The sequence below is a fragment of the Dryobates pubescens genome, chromosome 11 (genome assembly GCF_014839835.1).
Source record: "Dryobates pubescens isolate bDryPub1 chromosome 11, bDryPub1.pri, whole genome shotgun sequence".
NCBI classification, from domain to species: domain Eukaryota; kingdom Metazoa; phylum Chordata; class Aves; order Piciformes; family Picidae; genus Dryobates; species Dryobates pubescens.
Window position 1 is genome coordinate 31140973 of NC_071622.1, and position 16672 is coordinate 31157644.

The window sequence follows — 16672 nt, forward strand, 5'->3', positions numbered from 1 at the left end:
ATGCTGGGATTCTGGGATTTTGTTTATATGGTGGTTTATGCTCTTTGTGCTGAGTCCCATCTGCTTGCTTTCGGGAGGAAAGCACTATTTGTGTTCGTGTGTAGTGAATTGCTTTGCGGTAGCTTTTGTGTCACCATCAGGCAGTACAGAGAGACGGTAAAGTTTATGTAGAGCTGGTGACATGCGAGCCGTGGCCTGACTTGTAGTGCCTAGAACATTATTTAGTCTCAGGAACTCAAGCAATTAAGGGAGGGCAGACAGCAAGGTGAGTACTTCAGGATGCAGGCAACACAAGCAGGATTTCAAAATCGATGTGTAGCCATCAAATTCTTTCAGCCTAGCACTGTCTTTTCCTTTTTATTGGCAAACATAATCCCAAAATAATAAAATCATCCCAATTTACAGTTATTGTAGCTAAAATAAGTACACATGGGTTACAGCTTTACTAGCCTGGGCAGGTGAGGAGCAGGCCACAGGAAGGATGCTGTTTGTATCACTGATATTGAAAGGACCACAGGTAGTTGCTGCCATTTTGGAAGAGGGAGGATGAGGGGGATTTCTCCCTCCTTCCGTGCTCCTCCCTTTAAGTCCTAGCAGAACTGAAAAAACACAGTCCCAAGGAAGCTTTCTGCAGCCCTGTGGGCTTCTTTCCCTGGTTTCTAGCCAGCAGACACTCTAACAGGGGAGAGCAAAATCTCCACTAAATCCCATGGTGAGTCCCAAGGATGTTTTTCCTTTGGGAAAACAGGAACAGTTGCCAGAGGTCATGGCTCACCTGCCTGTCATGTCTGCTGGTGGGTGGGATGAGAGCATCTGTGCACAGGAAGGTGTGAAACCCACTGGTCGAGGGGATGCTGTGAGAGGTCCTTGTTCAGCTGCAGTGGGGTTTTGGGGGCAAAGCAAGAGAAATCATCATCCTATTAGAGGGCAAAAAAAATAATATCAACAAATAGTTTTAAAGGAGTAAAATTAATCTGTCTTCATAACCCAACCACTGTGCTTTTTTTCCTTAGATATGTTATAGAGGTAATGATACCTCTACAGTGAACTCAATTAACCTCCTGCAGCCTTTGTGTGACAGAGAATCCTAAATCTTTTTTTCCTCCTTTTTTTTTCTTTTGAGTGTGTGTGCAAGATTGGAAGCTACTCTGAACTTAGCATTAATAAATGCCATGTCTTATTTGATGTCCATTTTTTTGTTTGGGTTTTTTTTTTTTTGCTTGCTGTAAGTGGGATCTAGTGTTAATAAATGCCACTGCCTAATTAGGGTTGTTTGTTTGTTGTTTGTTTTTTTTTCAGTGACAAAGACATGGTGGCTGTGAGTGGGATCTAGTGTTCATGGTTGAAAAGAGCTTTCCACCCAGGAGTCAGGTAATGTTATGTTGTTATTGTTGTTGTTGATGACGATGATGACGTTATTACTATTATTGTTGTTATGACAAATCTGTTGTTTGTGGGTGTGTGCCTTTTGGGGTTTCCCTTGTTCAGTGCTGTTGTCAGATAACCTTAAAGAATTTAACTTGGTTTCTCTGCCTTGTTTTCTGTAAATGGACACCCATTGCCAATAAGAACTATGTGACTCTCCTCTGTCTCAGGCTGGTGCATTTTGAGTGTTCTTTGGAAGTGCAATGGGAAAAGGATAGGGAGAAATGCCTGTGTATCTAGGCTGCTACAGCTCAGTTTCCTTATAAATCTCTCTTCTGCTCTGTGGTAAGACCTAGTAGGTGTATGTTGCCTTAGGAGACTCAGGAATGTTTGCTCCTGCCTCACTCCTGAGATCTTCACGTGAACACGCGCTGTACAGAGCAGAATGTTGTGTCTGGGAGGGAAGATGTCAGCAATAAATGAGAAAACAAGAGAAATGGATGATTCCCCATAATGCCAACCGTATAATATAATCATTGTTGTTTGATAAAAGAGACACTTGGAGCAACTCTCGGTGCCCTACTAGGTATGCCTGGATTTATTATTCAAAAAGGCACAATCAAATCTCTTCATTCAGTTGACAAATGGGAGCTATTCAATTCAGTATCTGTCTCTTATTTATAGCATATAGTGGGGTGATTTATATGCTAGCTGCAGATTTTCCAAACCAGTTTTAATTATCAGCATTGGCTATTAGAATGAGAGTCCTGTAACTTGCCTGTTATGACAGGCACATCCTCCTAAAACCAAACAGAAATCTTAGTCTTTGCCAGGCAGGGCTGCTCTGTTGTGTTTTGTGCTGTGTAGGAGAAGGCTGGTTTTGGATAGCTTTGGGAGGCTATGGGGAAGATTTGCTTTTGCTCGAATTAGAGAAGGCTATGTTTAGTCTGTGACTCAGGAAAGAATGTAAACATCTTGTAACTGAAGGAGAGAAATTAGGCAGAATTTGGTTGGATGTGTTAAAATATTGTTTTGTTATTTTAGCCTATTTTATGCCTTAATTACATGCATGCCAGTAGAAAATAACCAATTAAGATGTGACACCTGTGCCTTCTGATAGACTGTATAACTTTGCTGTATAACGTAATAAATGTGTGCACCTGCTTACATCTTGTCCTGGAAGCTACGCTCGGGGTGATTCGAACATCTATATGACAACAGTGCTGCCAGCAGGAGAATGTACCTGCGCTTTAGTAGGTCAGGGGATGCATTGCTTGCAGCTCCAAGAGGGCAGGCAGGGGAGGTCAGTGAAGGTAATGCCATTTATTGCAGTGCCTTGGAGAAACAGGGCAGTCCATGGGGCATTAGCACTGACATCACATGGGAGCCTGCAAATGTCACAAGTGATTTTGGTTCTGGGAACAAAGTGAGCACTGAAGATACCAAAGCCGGCTGCTGGCACTGGCGCTTCTGGATTCTCCTCTGGATTTCTGTGCTGGGAGGGTGATGGATCTGAGGAGGCAGGAGCCCTCATCTCAGCGTGTCCTGTGGTTGGAGTGTTCACAACCCTTATTTTTTTTCCTGTGTGCATTGTCTGATGATGTATGTAAGCATTTCCCCAGCTGTTCCCTTATCCACAGAGCTGCTCTGGCTTGTGGTCTAATTGGTACCCCTGAGGTACGGAGCAGGGTAAGGCACAGCGCAGAGGTGAGCTCAGTCAAGGCACTACTTTGAGTCTCCATTATTTTCACGCATCTGGTAGGAATGTAATCCCTTTTGAGACCTCTGCCTATCTGTCAAACCTGAGAGCAGCCAACAGGTTCAAAAATTATTTGGGGAAGCAATGACTGACAGAACAATTGCAGGTCTCTTGTAGTAGGGTTTTTTTCTGGGAAACCAGGCTAAAAGAGTGCAGGAAACATGAGGAGTGGTTTTGGTGTTTTATGCTGAGTGTGTAGCATGCAGAATGGGCTGTTGTTACCTTCCCACTGATCTTTTTTTTTTGACATGAGCAATGCAGTCGTTCTGTCTCCACATCAAATAAGCCTTTGTACTACTTGTCACCAGCGTGCAGTGTCTCTGTATACCTGTAAACTCGATGTTTGCTACATCCCTGCACTGAAGCTCTGCTGCTGCCTGCAGGTGGGCGGTCCTGCTGAAGCTCTGGGGGTTTTATGCAGTGTGCTGCCAGTGACACTTACTCTGGAAAGCAGGAAAGTCTTAGAAAAATTTGAGGTTGGCAATAATAGGAAAAGAGAGGACATGAGCACTGGACCTGGTCACAGTGTGTCCATCCCTTGGAGGAGGTAAAAGGAACAAGCCCCAGCTGAGAGAGTGGAGACTTCATCACTGCCCCACTGCACATGTGTGGTGCTTAGGAGACTGGAAAAAAATAGGAGAATAGTATGTAAAGATCCCTGCTACAAACAGGCCTGAAGTGAATGTGGTCAAGTGGAAGTGTACACAGGGATGGAAGTGATTGCTGTAGTTCACAACTGGGAGATGATGGGCTCTGCAGCCAGGACAGGAAGACAGCCATGGGTAAGTCCCATGAACGTGTCCAGAGAAGGGCAACAAGGCTGGTGAGAGGCCTTGAGCACAAGCCCTATGAGGAGAGGCTAAGGGAGCTGGGATTGTTTAGCCTGGAGAAGAGAAGGATCAGGGGTGACCTCATTGCCCTCTACAACTACCTGAAAGGTGGTTGTAGACAGGAAGGGGTTGGTCTCTTCTCCCAGGCAACCAGCACCAGAACAAGGGGACACAGTCTCAAGCTGTGCCAGGGGAGGTTTAGACTCGAGGTGAGGAAAAAGTTCTTCACTGAGCGAGTCATTCGTCATTGGAATGTGCTGCCCAGGGAGGTGGTGGAGTCGCCGTCCCTGGAGGTGTTCAAGGGGAGATTGGACGTGGCACTTGGTGCCATGGTCTAGTTGTGAGGTCTGTTGGGACAGGTTGGACTTGATGATCCTTGGGGTCTCTTCCAACCTTAGTTATACTGTGATACTGTGAAGTCACAAATCAATGCCAACACTGTGAAAAAGGAACAATCCTGTGACTGAACACAAGTGGGATATGCTGATTTTTTTTTTTATTATGTGTTTTTTTTTTTAAATCTACAAAACTTCTGTTTAGATATTTTCATTTCATTTTTCTGAGCATATTGGTAAAGCACATTGTCTAAGGAAGCTTTCAAATAACATCTTTGGGCTTGTCGTTGAGCCAAGTGAGTTGTACTGGGTAAGCTGTCTTTGGATATTACACTAAGTGCTTTTCTACTGCCATTCTAATAGAGTGTAGGGCTGAATTTGATAGTGTTACCTATTAGTGATTAGAAAGTGAAGGGCTTTCAGTGTGTCTGTACTGCAGAATTGGCTTTGATTGATAGATCAGGCATTATGCCTTTCATATTTTTTAAATTTGGCCTTAAAGTAATGAGATTTCCTCTTAAAACTCCTCTTTTCCCCAGTGTTTGGAAAACATTTTGAAGGCTTACCTTGGAGAGGGGTTGGAGGTGGGGGGGAAGAAAGAGGAGGGAGAATAATTTTGTTCGTAAACACTTACATTTGAAATTGTGCCTTAGCAGTGCTACAGACTGAACTCTGCCAGAGAAAGGTACTTGGAAATTACCAAAATATTAACATTGTAATTATTGAGCATGGATAATAGTTATGAATTATGGATCAGGCAGGTTAGCAGTGTCACAGCTGTCTAATAGAGAAAGGTATGATGGGAACGTGAGGGAAGATGATTGAGGATTTCCTCTTAATATTTTCATATGCTCCTCTCAGCAAAGGAAGTTGCTGCTCCGTTTGCTGGTCCCCAAGAGCCGTGCAAGGGGCCCCTGCTCTGTGGGAGGACAGGCTCTGTGCCACCATGGCATTTTGGTGTGCCAGCCCAGCTGGAAAGCCCTAGGTGCTGAGCTTTATGTGACAGTGTCACAGTTTGTCACTAGTGAAACATGCTGGCATGCTCTGAGGCACAGGCACCTGCAATGGTGCAGCTATTAAACCTTGTCTGTGTCCCTCTGTGGAGGGTGGCACAGATGCTGGGCTGGTTAAGAACCATGGCTCTAACTTTGCTGGTGACCCACGATCTCATCTTGAGAAAATAACTTCCTGTCACTGCCTCTCAGTTCCCTTGTCTGTAAAAAGAAGACCATGTTGTGTCATACCTTGGCAAAACGTTTTGACATGTATGAAGGCAAAATGCAACCTCGAAGTGTGCAGAGAATATCCCCCTGCCAAGTGGCTCCAACAGGAGCTCTGGGCAGCACTTGCTGTTAGCAGAGAAATATTTTCCTTTATTTATCCTTTTTTTTTTTTTCCCTCTGTGATTGGTGAGCCCTGGGGATCATTGTGGCAAGAAGTCCTGCCCTGCTGTCCCTCTCCATTTTATAAGGGCAAGTTGCTGATGTTGATAACACACAGTTGCTCTTCCTTCGGTTATTCAGTTTGCATCTGGCTGGCTTTCTGCCTTTTCTTCAGCCACATTCTCCAAACAAAACCAGTTTTGCTTTTGCTTCGTTTCGTAGAGAGGAGCTGTAGTGTGTTTGAATTGTTTGTAATAAACTTTTGAGATTCAGTGACCTTTGTTAATCAGGAAGGGGAGGGGTTTGAGGTCGACAGGAAGAATTAATCATATGTAAACTGTTTGCTTTAAAAAGTCTCCTACTGAATCTGGGATTTCCCAAGTAGCCATCAAAAGGTCAGAGGCTGGAGGCAGCAGCTGTGAGCATCTGGGAAGAGGGCAACTGGAGACCAGTGCAGGAGGACAATCAGTCTCAGAGCAGTTTCAGAGGTAGGGAGAAACCTGTGGTAACACCTGGCATTGAGGTGTTTGAGTGACTGGCCTCAAGCCAGAAATGTGGAGTATCTAAGGAAACAACCTAGAAAGGAGCAGCATGCTACTGTGCTATGTGTGTATTTGCATTATTTTGCTGTTTAAAAGCAAGTTTTTGTGCTTTTAACAAAGTGTCCCTTGGTCCTGCAAGACTCTACAGCCCTGTATGGCTCAAAGAAACCATGAGGATTTTGAAGAAGTTAGCAATCAGCAGTTGACATCTCTGCTGGAGTTGCAGTCCCTTCTCCCAGGCACATAGAGTACAGGAGTCTTTAGATGAGATGATTTTCTTTGTGGACCCTGCCACTGTCAGCTGTTGGTGAAAGCTTCCATTTGTGTGTCCTTCCATTTGTTCATATAAACATTCCCAGCATTGCAGTCCTGCAGTGAGGACCATACAGACTCCAGCTCCTTCCTGCTGCTGAGAACAAGCCCTAGAAGTGCACTGAGGAAGGATGTCCCAAGTACTTCCAGAAAAGGCAGTGTTTCATTCACAGAAGAACACACCATGGCAAATGGGAGGGTTTGCCCAGCTGCTTCTTTACCCATACAGGGAGAGAACATCTTGAGCACTGTTAACCCTTCATTCCCATGCAAGCAAGCAGAGGGAGGGAGCTGGCACCTTCCCAGGGATCCATTTGCAGTGTGGGCTCTTCACTGGGGATATATTTAGGGTCTGATTTCTGCCAGCCTTTAGAAGGACCTTACTCCAAGATGGCTCAAAGGCCAGGGGCTTCTCAGGCTCACTCTGCAGCAGTGAAGCATGGGCATTGCTCTTCCTCCTAATGATTAAAGCACTGAGCTTTTAAAGAGTCCGTTCCTCAAAAACATTAATGGAAAAGTTATGAGGTGGAAACATTTCTATCCGATCCAGAACATACAGAAAGTCTGGGATATGAATGATTTAAAGACTGTGGAAAAGCATAAAGATGTTGAGGTGAATTTACTACTTTGTTCAGTGCCACAGACTGTGTGAGGGCCCTTCAGCATGAATTAAAGAAAGGTTCCAGCCATGAGATATTACTGTTTAATTCAGACATTAGTACAGTCAGGGAGAAGACAGTAATGTAATTGCCCAACCAAATAGGATTTCGCGTACTGGATTCCACCTATGATATATTTGGCCCTCTTTCTGTATGGACGGTGCTACATGTGTCAGAAGAACTAATGTCCTAAAGGATAATAGGCATCTGTGGAAGGATTTACCTGGAGCAAGCTCTATCTGCTAATAGTTGGCACATATCCCACCCCTAACCATGACAGGTCATCGTTAAAAAGCTGTATTGGATGCGAGTGAGGATGTTCTCCTGACCTTCACCAGCCTCAATGCATTAATAAATCAACTACATCTGCACCTGGTTCCTATCAAATGGCAGCAAGTTCTGCAAGGCAGTGTGTTTCAAACCACACACAACAGCTTGGAAGGGCAGTTTGCAACCTGATGTTTGTCAGAGTCATCTGCTGCCACATTTTGGTACTGAGAAGATGGGCTATTGAGGAGAAAGGCTGAGAGCCTGGGGCTTTTTAGTGTGGAGAGGAGAAGACTGAGAGGGGATCCAATCAATGTCTATAAACACCTGAGGGCTAGGTGTCAGGAAGAAAGGGACAGTCTCTGATCACTTGTGCCCTGCGATAGGACAAGGGGCAATGGCTATAAACTACAGCACAGGAGATTCCATCTCAACATGAGGAGGAACTTCTTTACTGTCAGGGTCACAGAGCACTGGAACAGGCTCCCCAGAGAGGTTGTGGAATCTCCTCTGGAGACTTTCAAGACCCATCTGGATGCCTTCCTGTACTACCTGCACTGGATTCTATGGTCCTGCTCTGTCAGGGGGCGTGGATTCAAAGATCGTCCGAGGTCCGTTCCAAACCCTAACATCCTGTGATCTGGGTGGTAGAAAAGCCTGCCCCGTCTTTGTTAAACCACTTGCTACTCAAGTGTGTCACCCCTCCATCCCTTGTTACTCATCCCTTCTCCCAACTGAAGAAGGTACCAGTTTCCTTGCCTGTAAAAATATTTGCCGAAGATGTCTAAGCTTTTAACTATTTGTTTGGGGTTTTTTTTCCCCCTTTTCTTTTTGAGGTCATGTGTGTCAGAGTTTCAGTCAGGGTTAGATATGCTTCCCAGCTTGGTGTTTTTACTGTCACTTCTTGTTCTATTCTCTCTAGATCTTCACTTTGACTTTCTGACCGCTTCTGTTTACAGACCTGTGACTTTCCTGGAGCTTTTGTTTTTGCTAGAAAATGTGGAGGAAGTAGAGGTGGCTGAGGATGAGAAGGACACTCTCCCTGTGCCACTTCTGTACTAGATGATTTATTTTAGCCTTCTGGAGGCTTTCTTGCCCCTGATCATCTTATCTCTTTTTTTCTTATTCCTTCCAGTTTAAGAATTTCCATTAATGGCTCTGATGTAATCGCAGTGCTCTGTCTCTTTCCATTTCTCAGCTGAGAAAGCTTTGCAGGGTGTGTTCCAGAGGCCATCAAACCAGGCTCTATTGCACATCAGCACTCTGCTGGGTGTTCGCTGCTCTCTTCAGAAGCAGCGTTCCCAGAGCCATGCCGTGAGGAGCTCAGTGAACAGATGGGCCAGGAAAGTACCTTGTTCTCGGTGGGCCTGGAGAATGAACTCATTATCCAGCCAGTGGTCTGTCACACGAGCCTCATTTGCCAGTGGCTGTTGTAAAAAGCAAAGCCTGGAAAGCGGTGCCTTGCCGGGTGTGAGTGCTGCGGTGCCAGCCACCTCGGTGCCACTCAGCGAGCGAGCTTGTTGAGTATGAGGAATAGGGAGGGAGCCTGCAGAGGCAAGGAGTTGACAAACAGGCATCCAAAAGCTTCCTAAAAAATGACCAGAAGTCCAGCCTTTGGGAATCCAAAAATGTCACATAGAAGAGGGCTGAATTTCAAGGCTGCCTTTGCAATTTGGAGACACTGAGATGAAGCAGAACAGGAGCATGTCTGTGTTGAAGAAAGGCTGAAGGTCCTGGGGTTGTTTAGCCTGGAGAAGAGCAGCCTGAGAGGGATCTAATCAACAGAAAAGGAACAGAAGTCAAGAAGATGGGGCCAGACTCTTTTCAGTGGTGCCCAGCAATGGGAAGAGGGACAATGGGCACAAACTGGAATTCAGGAGATTCCATCTGAACATGTGGAAAAACTTCTTTGCTGTGAGGGTGCTGGAGTCGTGGACCAGGCTGCCCAGAGAGGTTGTGGAGTCTCCTCTGGAGTGATTCCAGACCTTCCTAGACATGTTCCTGTGCAACCTGCTCTGTGTGAGCCTGCTTTAGTGGAGGGGGCTAGCTGATCTTCAGAGTTCTTTTCCGACGCCTAGTGTGCTGGGATTCTTTAGGTGGTACATCCTGCCAGGTATTTCATAAACCAGCCATAAACAATTAACAAAACATAAAGAATTAACAAATCCCACTATGTTCAAACAGGAAAAAGGGACTACAATTCCCCAGGTTATGTCAGACTGGACAGGTAACTGGACAACTTTCCATCTTTCTCCTCTTCAAATGCCAACTGGGAAACATCTCTGTGCCCCATGTGGCATAGCCTTCCTTCATTGAAAGCTGGGGGACATCCACATGGCTGCTGAGCTCAAGCCACCCAAGAAATGTAACCCAAGAATTGATTTGTGCCCTGCCATCAGTGAGGAGCATGCTTTGCTAGCAGCGAGGTACAGTTCTGAGGAACCAGGAGAGATGAAACTCTGGGATTTAGCCAAAGAAATTGTTTGGAAATTCTAGTGTTTAGCCCAGTTGTTGTGGTGATGTCTTGAGGATTGGAGGAGTCCTCGGTGGCTGCTGCCTCGGTTGCTGTTAAAGATAGGGAATCTTTTGGCACTGGCTCACTCAGAGGGATTAAAAAAATACCAGTCAGCAGGAGTCATGGAAAGGGAAAGTGCAGAGTGGCAATGCTTTTGTTTGTGGATTGTCAAATCCATTAGAAATGAGGGGAATTGTTGTCTCTGGGTTACTCCATGGGTTTGTGTGTGATTAATAGCACACTAGGAGTGTTAAGCTTCCTGCTGTAATAATATAATTGGGAAATAATATTATGGGTTGCCCAGGGAGGTGCTGGATGCCCCCTTCCTGGTGGTGTTTAAGGCCAGGCTGGATGAGGCCTTGAGCAATATGATATAGTGGAAGGTGTCCTTGCCCACAGCACGGGGATGAGAACTAGATAATCTTTAAGGCCCCTTCCAACCCAACCCTTTCCATGATTCTGTGAAAGCTGGCTGGAAAATATTTGACTGCCTGTATAACCCCAAGTTTTATGTGAGCCAAGCACACAGTATCCACTGCTGTCATGTGGAGTGAGGTCCTGCACCCACATGGAGAGTCTCTTGGAGTGGGCACATATCTGATGGGTGCTGGTGAGGTCTCCTTATGGGGACAAGTGACAGGATATTTTAGCTTTGCTTAAGACATAATTTTTCATTTTTAAAATGTGTAAAGACACCAAAAATATGTCCCCTGAGGCTCCTGCTGGGGTTTTGTGTGAGATTTTTTCTTATAAAAAACCTGATACCTGACCCAGCTGGCAGCGTGCTGGTATGTAACCTTTACCATAGGTGAAGAGGCTGGAGGCAGACAGATGTTCCAGCATTGCTGGCTGCAGATCTTGTATTCTGTGCCCACACATTGTGCCCAGATGGTCCTTTGTAGTAAGGCAGCAGCTTCTGCCTCCTAATGCCCATCCCACCTGTTGACACTTACAGCGTGTCTCAAAAGAATCCCCAGGCTGCTGGGGAGAGGAAGACAAAAAGATACAGCAGCACTTCTGGCTGTGAAACAAGGCAGGCTGTGTTGGAGCACAGAGCAAGGAAGCCAACAATTGCAGCTCTCTCTCAGGCAGGAGGCTTATCTAAAGAATACACTCTGGTAATTCACCAGATTGCTGCCTGTGTGGAAATGCTGAGGATTCTTCTGATGAAAGGGAGCTTCTGTCCTGAGGACAATTAGTTGATGCTGAAGTAGTTTTGGTTCTCTTCCTGTGTGCTCAGCTTTATAGGGAGAATAAAATAGAGCAGAAGGAGAAGAAGAAGAAATTGACTCTTGAAGCCACCTCCTACAAGCCTGGCTCCGGTCCTGCCAACCCTTCCTATAGAAATGAGCCCCTTGCCCATACAGTAGTTGGAGTGGACAAGCCCCTTTGCAGAGGCAGCTTGCAGGGTTTTGTCAGGGCAGTTTCACAGCAGTTCTCAGGCTGCACCCACAGTTTCCCAAGGGCCATCCCAATCCCAGCTGCCTGAGTCGGGGTATTTCTCCCCTGTGCCCCTCTCTCACCCTTGTCTTTGTGGCAGGGGCAAGGCAGGACTGCTGCCTGATCCCTTACAGCATCAGCACAGGTTGGTTTGGCTTCAGCCCTTCATCTAAGAGTTGGAAATAAACCCAGAATTAGCTCCTCTCAGCAGGTGAAAGAAGCATCTTCAAAAGTAAGATGTGATACTGCAGGACCATCCATCAGCACAGAGAGCTCCACTGCTTCCCTTGCTTGTCTGTGGGGAATCTGCTAGGCTGGACAGTTTGCTGGTGCCAGTTGGCCCTCACAAGGACTATACTGGCTCCCAATAGTAGGAAAGTAAAGTAGTAGTTCCTGTTTTCTAATCAATTAGAACTTGCAGTTGTGGAATTGAAGATGAACTCAAGCTGACATTTGAGTTGGTTTGGATTTGAGTTGGTTCAGAGCAGGAGAGCTGCACAGTAGGGAGTTTGTTAGCTGATGCACCATGCAGACCTTCACAGCTGTTTGTGGAGTAGTTCTGTATCCTGCAAAATATTTTGCAGGCAGGCACTTTGCAAACCCCAGAAAGTGTTTTACAGATTCTTCTGCAGAGGAAGATGCCATTCAGTAGCATGCTTTATTTATTTTGTTTGGTTATTTGGGTTATTAAACATGTTTTATTTATAGGGTGTGCTTTCTAGAGAACCATCTGCATATATGTTCTTAAATAAAACAGGCAGGACTCTGCAGATGCTGGGTTGCAGTTTGCGTGTGTGTTGGGTCATGTTGGGAACCAACGACCATCCCTGTGGGGTTTGTGAGGATGGGTGGAGCTGTGTGTGGAAGTTCCACCCTGAACAGAAGAGCCAACGTCTGAGCTTGCAAAGAGAAGATACATGTGGTTTCCTCTGTGTTCCATCCATGGCTCTGCCACTCCCTTGTTCCACTACACAGCTGGAGTCCTTTCCCCACTTGGTTTTGCTGGTTGATCCCCGTCTGGCTGAACTCTAACCATTCTCCTTGTAAGCAGAGGCATGGAAGGATCTTGCTAGTGACCTTGTGTGATAAAAAAGTGTGAATGTGTGTGAATTTTTGCACCATCTGTTCCCTTTCCTGTGGCACAGAGTGAGATTTGTGTCTCCTGTGCTCAGTTCCAAGCAGGTACATGTGACACTGATGCCCACTATGACACAGTGCAGACTGCACAGACTTTCTCTGCTGGAACACACTAGTACATGGGCATAGGTGCATCAGTGTGGATAGAAATCTGTTGTGATACTAAACATGCTTCTGCCTTTATCTCTTCTTGTCATCCTCTTAATTTAATTGAAATTCCTAAGATGTATTCAATTTGGGGTTTGGGTTTTCTCCTGCTGAGAAACCCAACCAGAAGGAATTAAGTGCCCAACGGTGTGGCCAGCTGGCAGCTGTATGGAAACACAGTTTCTGTAGTTCTGGGGATGTTTTGTCCTAGCAGTCCACAGAGCAGCCAGTGGGCAAGGAAACCTTGCTTATAAGAGTAATTTCATGTGGTTATTGATGCCCTGAAAGCTGAAATAAAATACTGCCAATCTCTGCCACTCAGAGAGCTTTGGCACTGAGCCCTCACAAGGAAAGAGAAGTGTAACTGAAGTTAGATTTTGATTGTAATGGGTTTTGAGAAAGCCAAGATTATCATCTCGAGCAGAGGTCTGCCATTAGCATCATAGAATGAATCTAAAACTCTTCCACTCTTTATCTAAACCACTGAATGTATAAAACTGAAAACTGCTCAGCTTTGCACACCAGCTAACTTCTCCAGAGCAGATTGCCAGCAGAAACCTTCCAGCTAATTTTAGGTGTGGTTCAGGGCATCAGAAGCTGTCTGCAATGTGACACACATTCAATTTCTTCTGGAAATGGCTTCCAGGATGAAGGATTTTGCCTGTTGGCAGTTTGTGCTATACCGGGGAAGGAAAGGCTTACATCTGGACTGCGGTCTTTGGGGAAGTGTGGAAGGACGTTGACTTTGATCACTCACAGCATGAGACAGGGTTGTGCTTCCAAGAATGCTCAGCTCTTTGGAAAAGCTACCCTTTCCAGGTCATTCTGGATTGCAGATTGCTGTTCTCCTGACTAAACTGAAAAAGCCTTAAGGACAGAAGGCTTCACCTCAACATGAGGAGAAACTTCTTTATAGTAGGGTGATGGAGCACTGGAAGAGGCTGCTCAGAGAGGTTGTGGAGTCTCCTTCTCTGGAGACTTTCAAAACCAGCTTGGATGCATTCCTCGGTGATCCTGCTTTGGCAGGGGCATTGGACTTGATGATCTCTGAAGGTCCCTTCCAGCCTCTGACATTCTATGATTCTATGACTTGGGGGTTAAATGGGCTAATGAATCAACACCTCACAGGCTGTGGTTTAAGATTCCTTCTCTTCCAACAGCATAACTTGGTCCCAACAGAAGAAAGAAGCCCAAGTGCTGCTTTTTGCAATCGCTGATCAAATCAGTATGTAAATGAGGTCCTAAAAATATATCATGGGAAAACATTTCCGTGTATAGATGGAACCCTTTCAGATGCCACCCTTGTGTAGCTGAGGCTATCACAGTTTATTAAGATGAGCTGTAAGTTTTGTGTGGCAGCATAATTCAGAGTTTCTCCCATCTTGGCATTTCAAATAATTTTAATTAAGCAGTAGATTTACAATTTGTTCCACGAGCCTGCTCAGATTACGCACATCTTCTGGAGTTTTCATTTTATTACTGTATTCATTTAGCTCAGCAAATTTATAAACCCAATTAAAACAGAGGTACTTTTTGGATTCTAATTGTAAATTGGAAAAAAACAAAACCCCAACCTAACATAAAATGATGCTTGCAGAGGAAATAAGGACCAATTGCAACTGTGTAGGTATTCTGTAACTTTGGGGTTTAAGCTGAAAGCAGTAATTTATTGTTTGGTGGTTTTTTTTCGTAGCAGGTTCTTGGCACAGTCTTGCTTTCATGTTTTGAGATGCCAAGAGAGTGAGAGATTAGGATCAGCAACATCCTCAACCATGTCTAATGTTAACCATGCGGTCAGTCCTCATTGTATTCACTGGATTTCCTGTTTGCTGGAGCACTTTGCTGAACTGAGAGGGTGTTTGAGCCAGCACTGACCCCCAGATTACCCCTTCAGGTACCAACATGCACCATGCTGCTTCCCAGTTCTTCTTTAGTCTCGTGCCACCAAGAGAGTGCAGTTCCTGGGCTATCAGCATCCCAAGGCAGCATCTTAATGCTGGGCTTTTTCCTTGTTTGTGGCGTCCTCCTGTCTCCAAGTGAGTGCTGACAGTTGAGCTTTGTTCCGATAGGGAGAGCAGGGAACATGCAGCGTTGTTTGAACTCATTTGCTGCTGTGCCGTTGCAGGTTTAAACACCAATTACCAAGTTTCAAGTGACAAATCTGGAGGGGGAAAAAAGATGATCATTTAATAAATTTATGATGAAGGCAAGCAACTCATACATAAATCAAACTGCTTCATTAAGAGGGAAACTCAGTCAGCTAAATACAGAGGTGACAGAGGTTAACTCCACAGTCGTGACACCAATGCTGGTGTCGTTTCTCCTGAGCTCTTGTGATGCATCAGTCTTGCAGCAATGCCTGGTGATGTGTCCCTAGGTCCTCTGGCAGCAATGGAATTTCTTGCCTCACCTTTTGCAACATCAGGAGCTGTCTGTACATTGGGAGAAATTTGTAATTCGGCTTTTGATGAAGGTGGAATTAAAAACTTTGCAAGCTGCAGCATTCCCAGCACCTCCATGATGTGCATAGGTGAGCACTTCACAATAATCCTTCTGGAGCGGCGGTCTGGTCCTGATGTCTTCCAGATCTCCTGCATCAGTGACATACCTCTCTCAGCTGATGCTGTTGCTGTGCTGTGAGCCTGTGCCCTTTTCTGCACTAATGCCCCATGACATTCTGCTGTGTTGTCCTGCATCTCCAGAACTGATCTTTGCCCACTTCTCATGTGGCAGCTGTAGCAGGGCAGGCCACATCAAAGCTGCCAGGGGAGGTTTAGGATGGATGTTAGGAAATATTTCTTCACTGAAGGGGTTCTTAAACATTGGAATGATCTGTCCAGGGCAGTGCTGGAGTGACCATCCCTGGGGATGTTCAAGTTCCATATGGACCTGGTGCTTAGCGACATGGTTTAATGTTGACCCTTCAGTGCTGGGTTGAAGGTCAGACTGGATGTTCTTGGAGGCCTCTTCCAACCAGACATATTCTGTGATACTCTGTGTTAAAGGTGCTTTGCAGGACCCCATCTCCCACATTTGGGCATCCATTGGTCACCCTGCATAGGCCAGGGTGTTTGGCTGACCCCATGAGGCTGTTCCCTAGGACAGCAATGTGTGTTTTGGTCTGTTTCATGGACTGATGTGTGCCACTCCGTGTTGTAGTTAATACATGGCAAGAAGTTGTGGGGTGCTCCCGGGGACCTGTGAGCCATTGTGATTGTTGCCACCTTGTTTGCAAATGGCATGTTGTTCTTCTGTGCTCTGTGCTTTAGGAGTCTGTGAACAATGATGGAGATGCTGGGGCATGTCAGCTGCAGTGAGAGCAGGGGGAAAAAAAAGGCACAAAAAGCTTTGTGGCCACACAAAGGCAAAACAGAGTAATTGTGTGGTGCCTCTGAAGCTTTTAGTGTTGGTGAACATGTGGCAAAGATTTTAAATAACCCTGATAAAGACTTTAGGCATCCTTCTGACCCTGGAGGGTTCTGCTTTCTGTAATACTCTGCTCACATGCAGCTTGACTCTCTCCTAACTCACTTATACCTTGACAAGAAACAGGGCAGGCAGAGAAAGGCAGCACAAAACCAACCCACCATATGTTGTTTCTAATGATTGAGAATAGTGGGTGTGCACGTCAGTCTCCCAGCATGTTCCTCAGGCCAGGGGCCTGTGGCACTACAGCTGTTATGCTTTTATTCCCCAACCCCCCACACCCTCTGCATCCGAGGAGCCGAGGATGCTGTTGCTGTGATATGCCTTTGGAAGATGACTCTTCTGCAAGGATGCAGTTGCTGCCACCTTTCCCCCCACCAAGTTACCAGTGCCAAGTGGCAGGGAACATGCTCATGATTTGGGAATTTCAGGTTTTTCCAAGCCTCTGGCATTTAATACTGTTGTTCTTCTTTGGTGAAGCAGAATCTGTTGCTTTTTCCCGACTTGGGGCTGGTCCCAGTGCCCTGCTGCTTTTGTGCATCCATGTAGTGCCTGG

The 16672-nt window shown here is 45.7% G+C and overlaps 1 protein-coding gene across 2 annotated transcripts in view; it reads left to right on the forward strand.

The window, feature by feature from the left end:
* The first annotated feature begins 1296 nt into the window (after nucleotides 1-1296).
* DAB1 (DAB adaptor protein 1) overlaps nucleotides 1297-16672 on the forward strand; it is a 285116-nt gene continuing 269740 nt past the window's right edge. Inside the window, exon 1 of one of the 2 annotated variants that reach the window (XM_054165128.1) lies at nucleotides 1297-1371. The gene's annotated coding sequence lies outside the window, so the exon portion shown is untranslated. The remainder of the gene's footprint in view (nucleotides 1372-16672) is intronic. The other variant, XM_054165127.1, reaches the window with a different exon arrangement.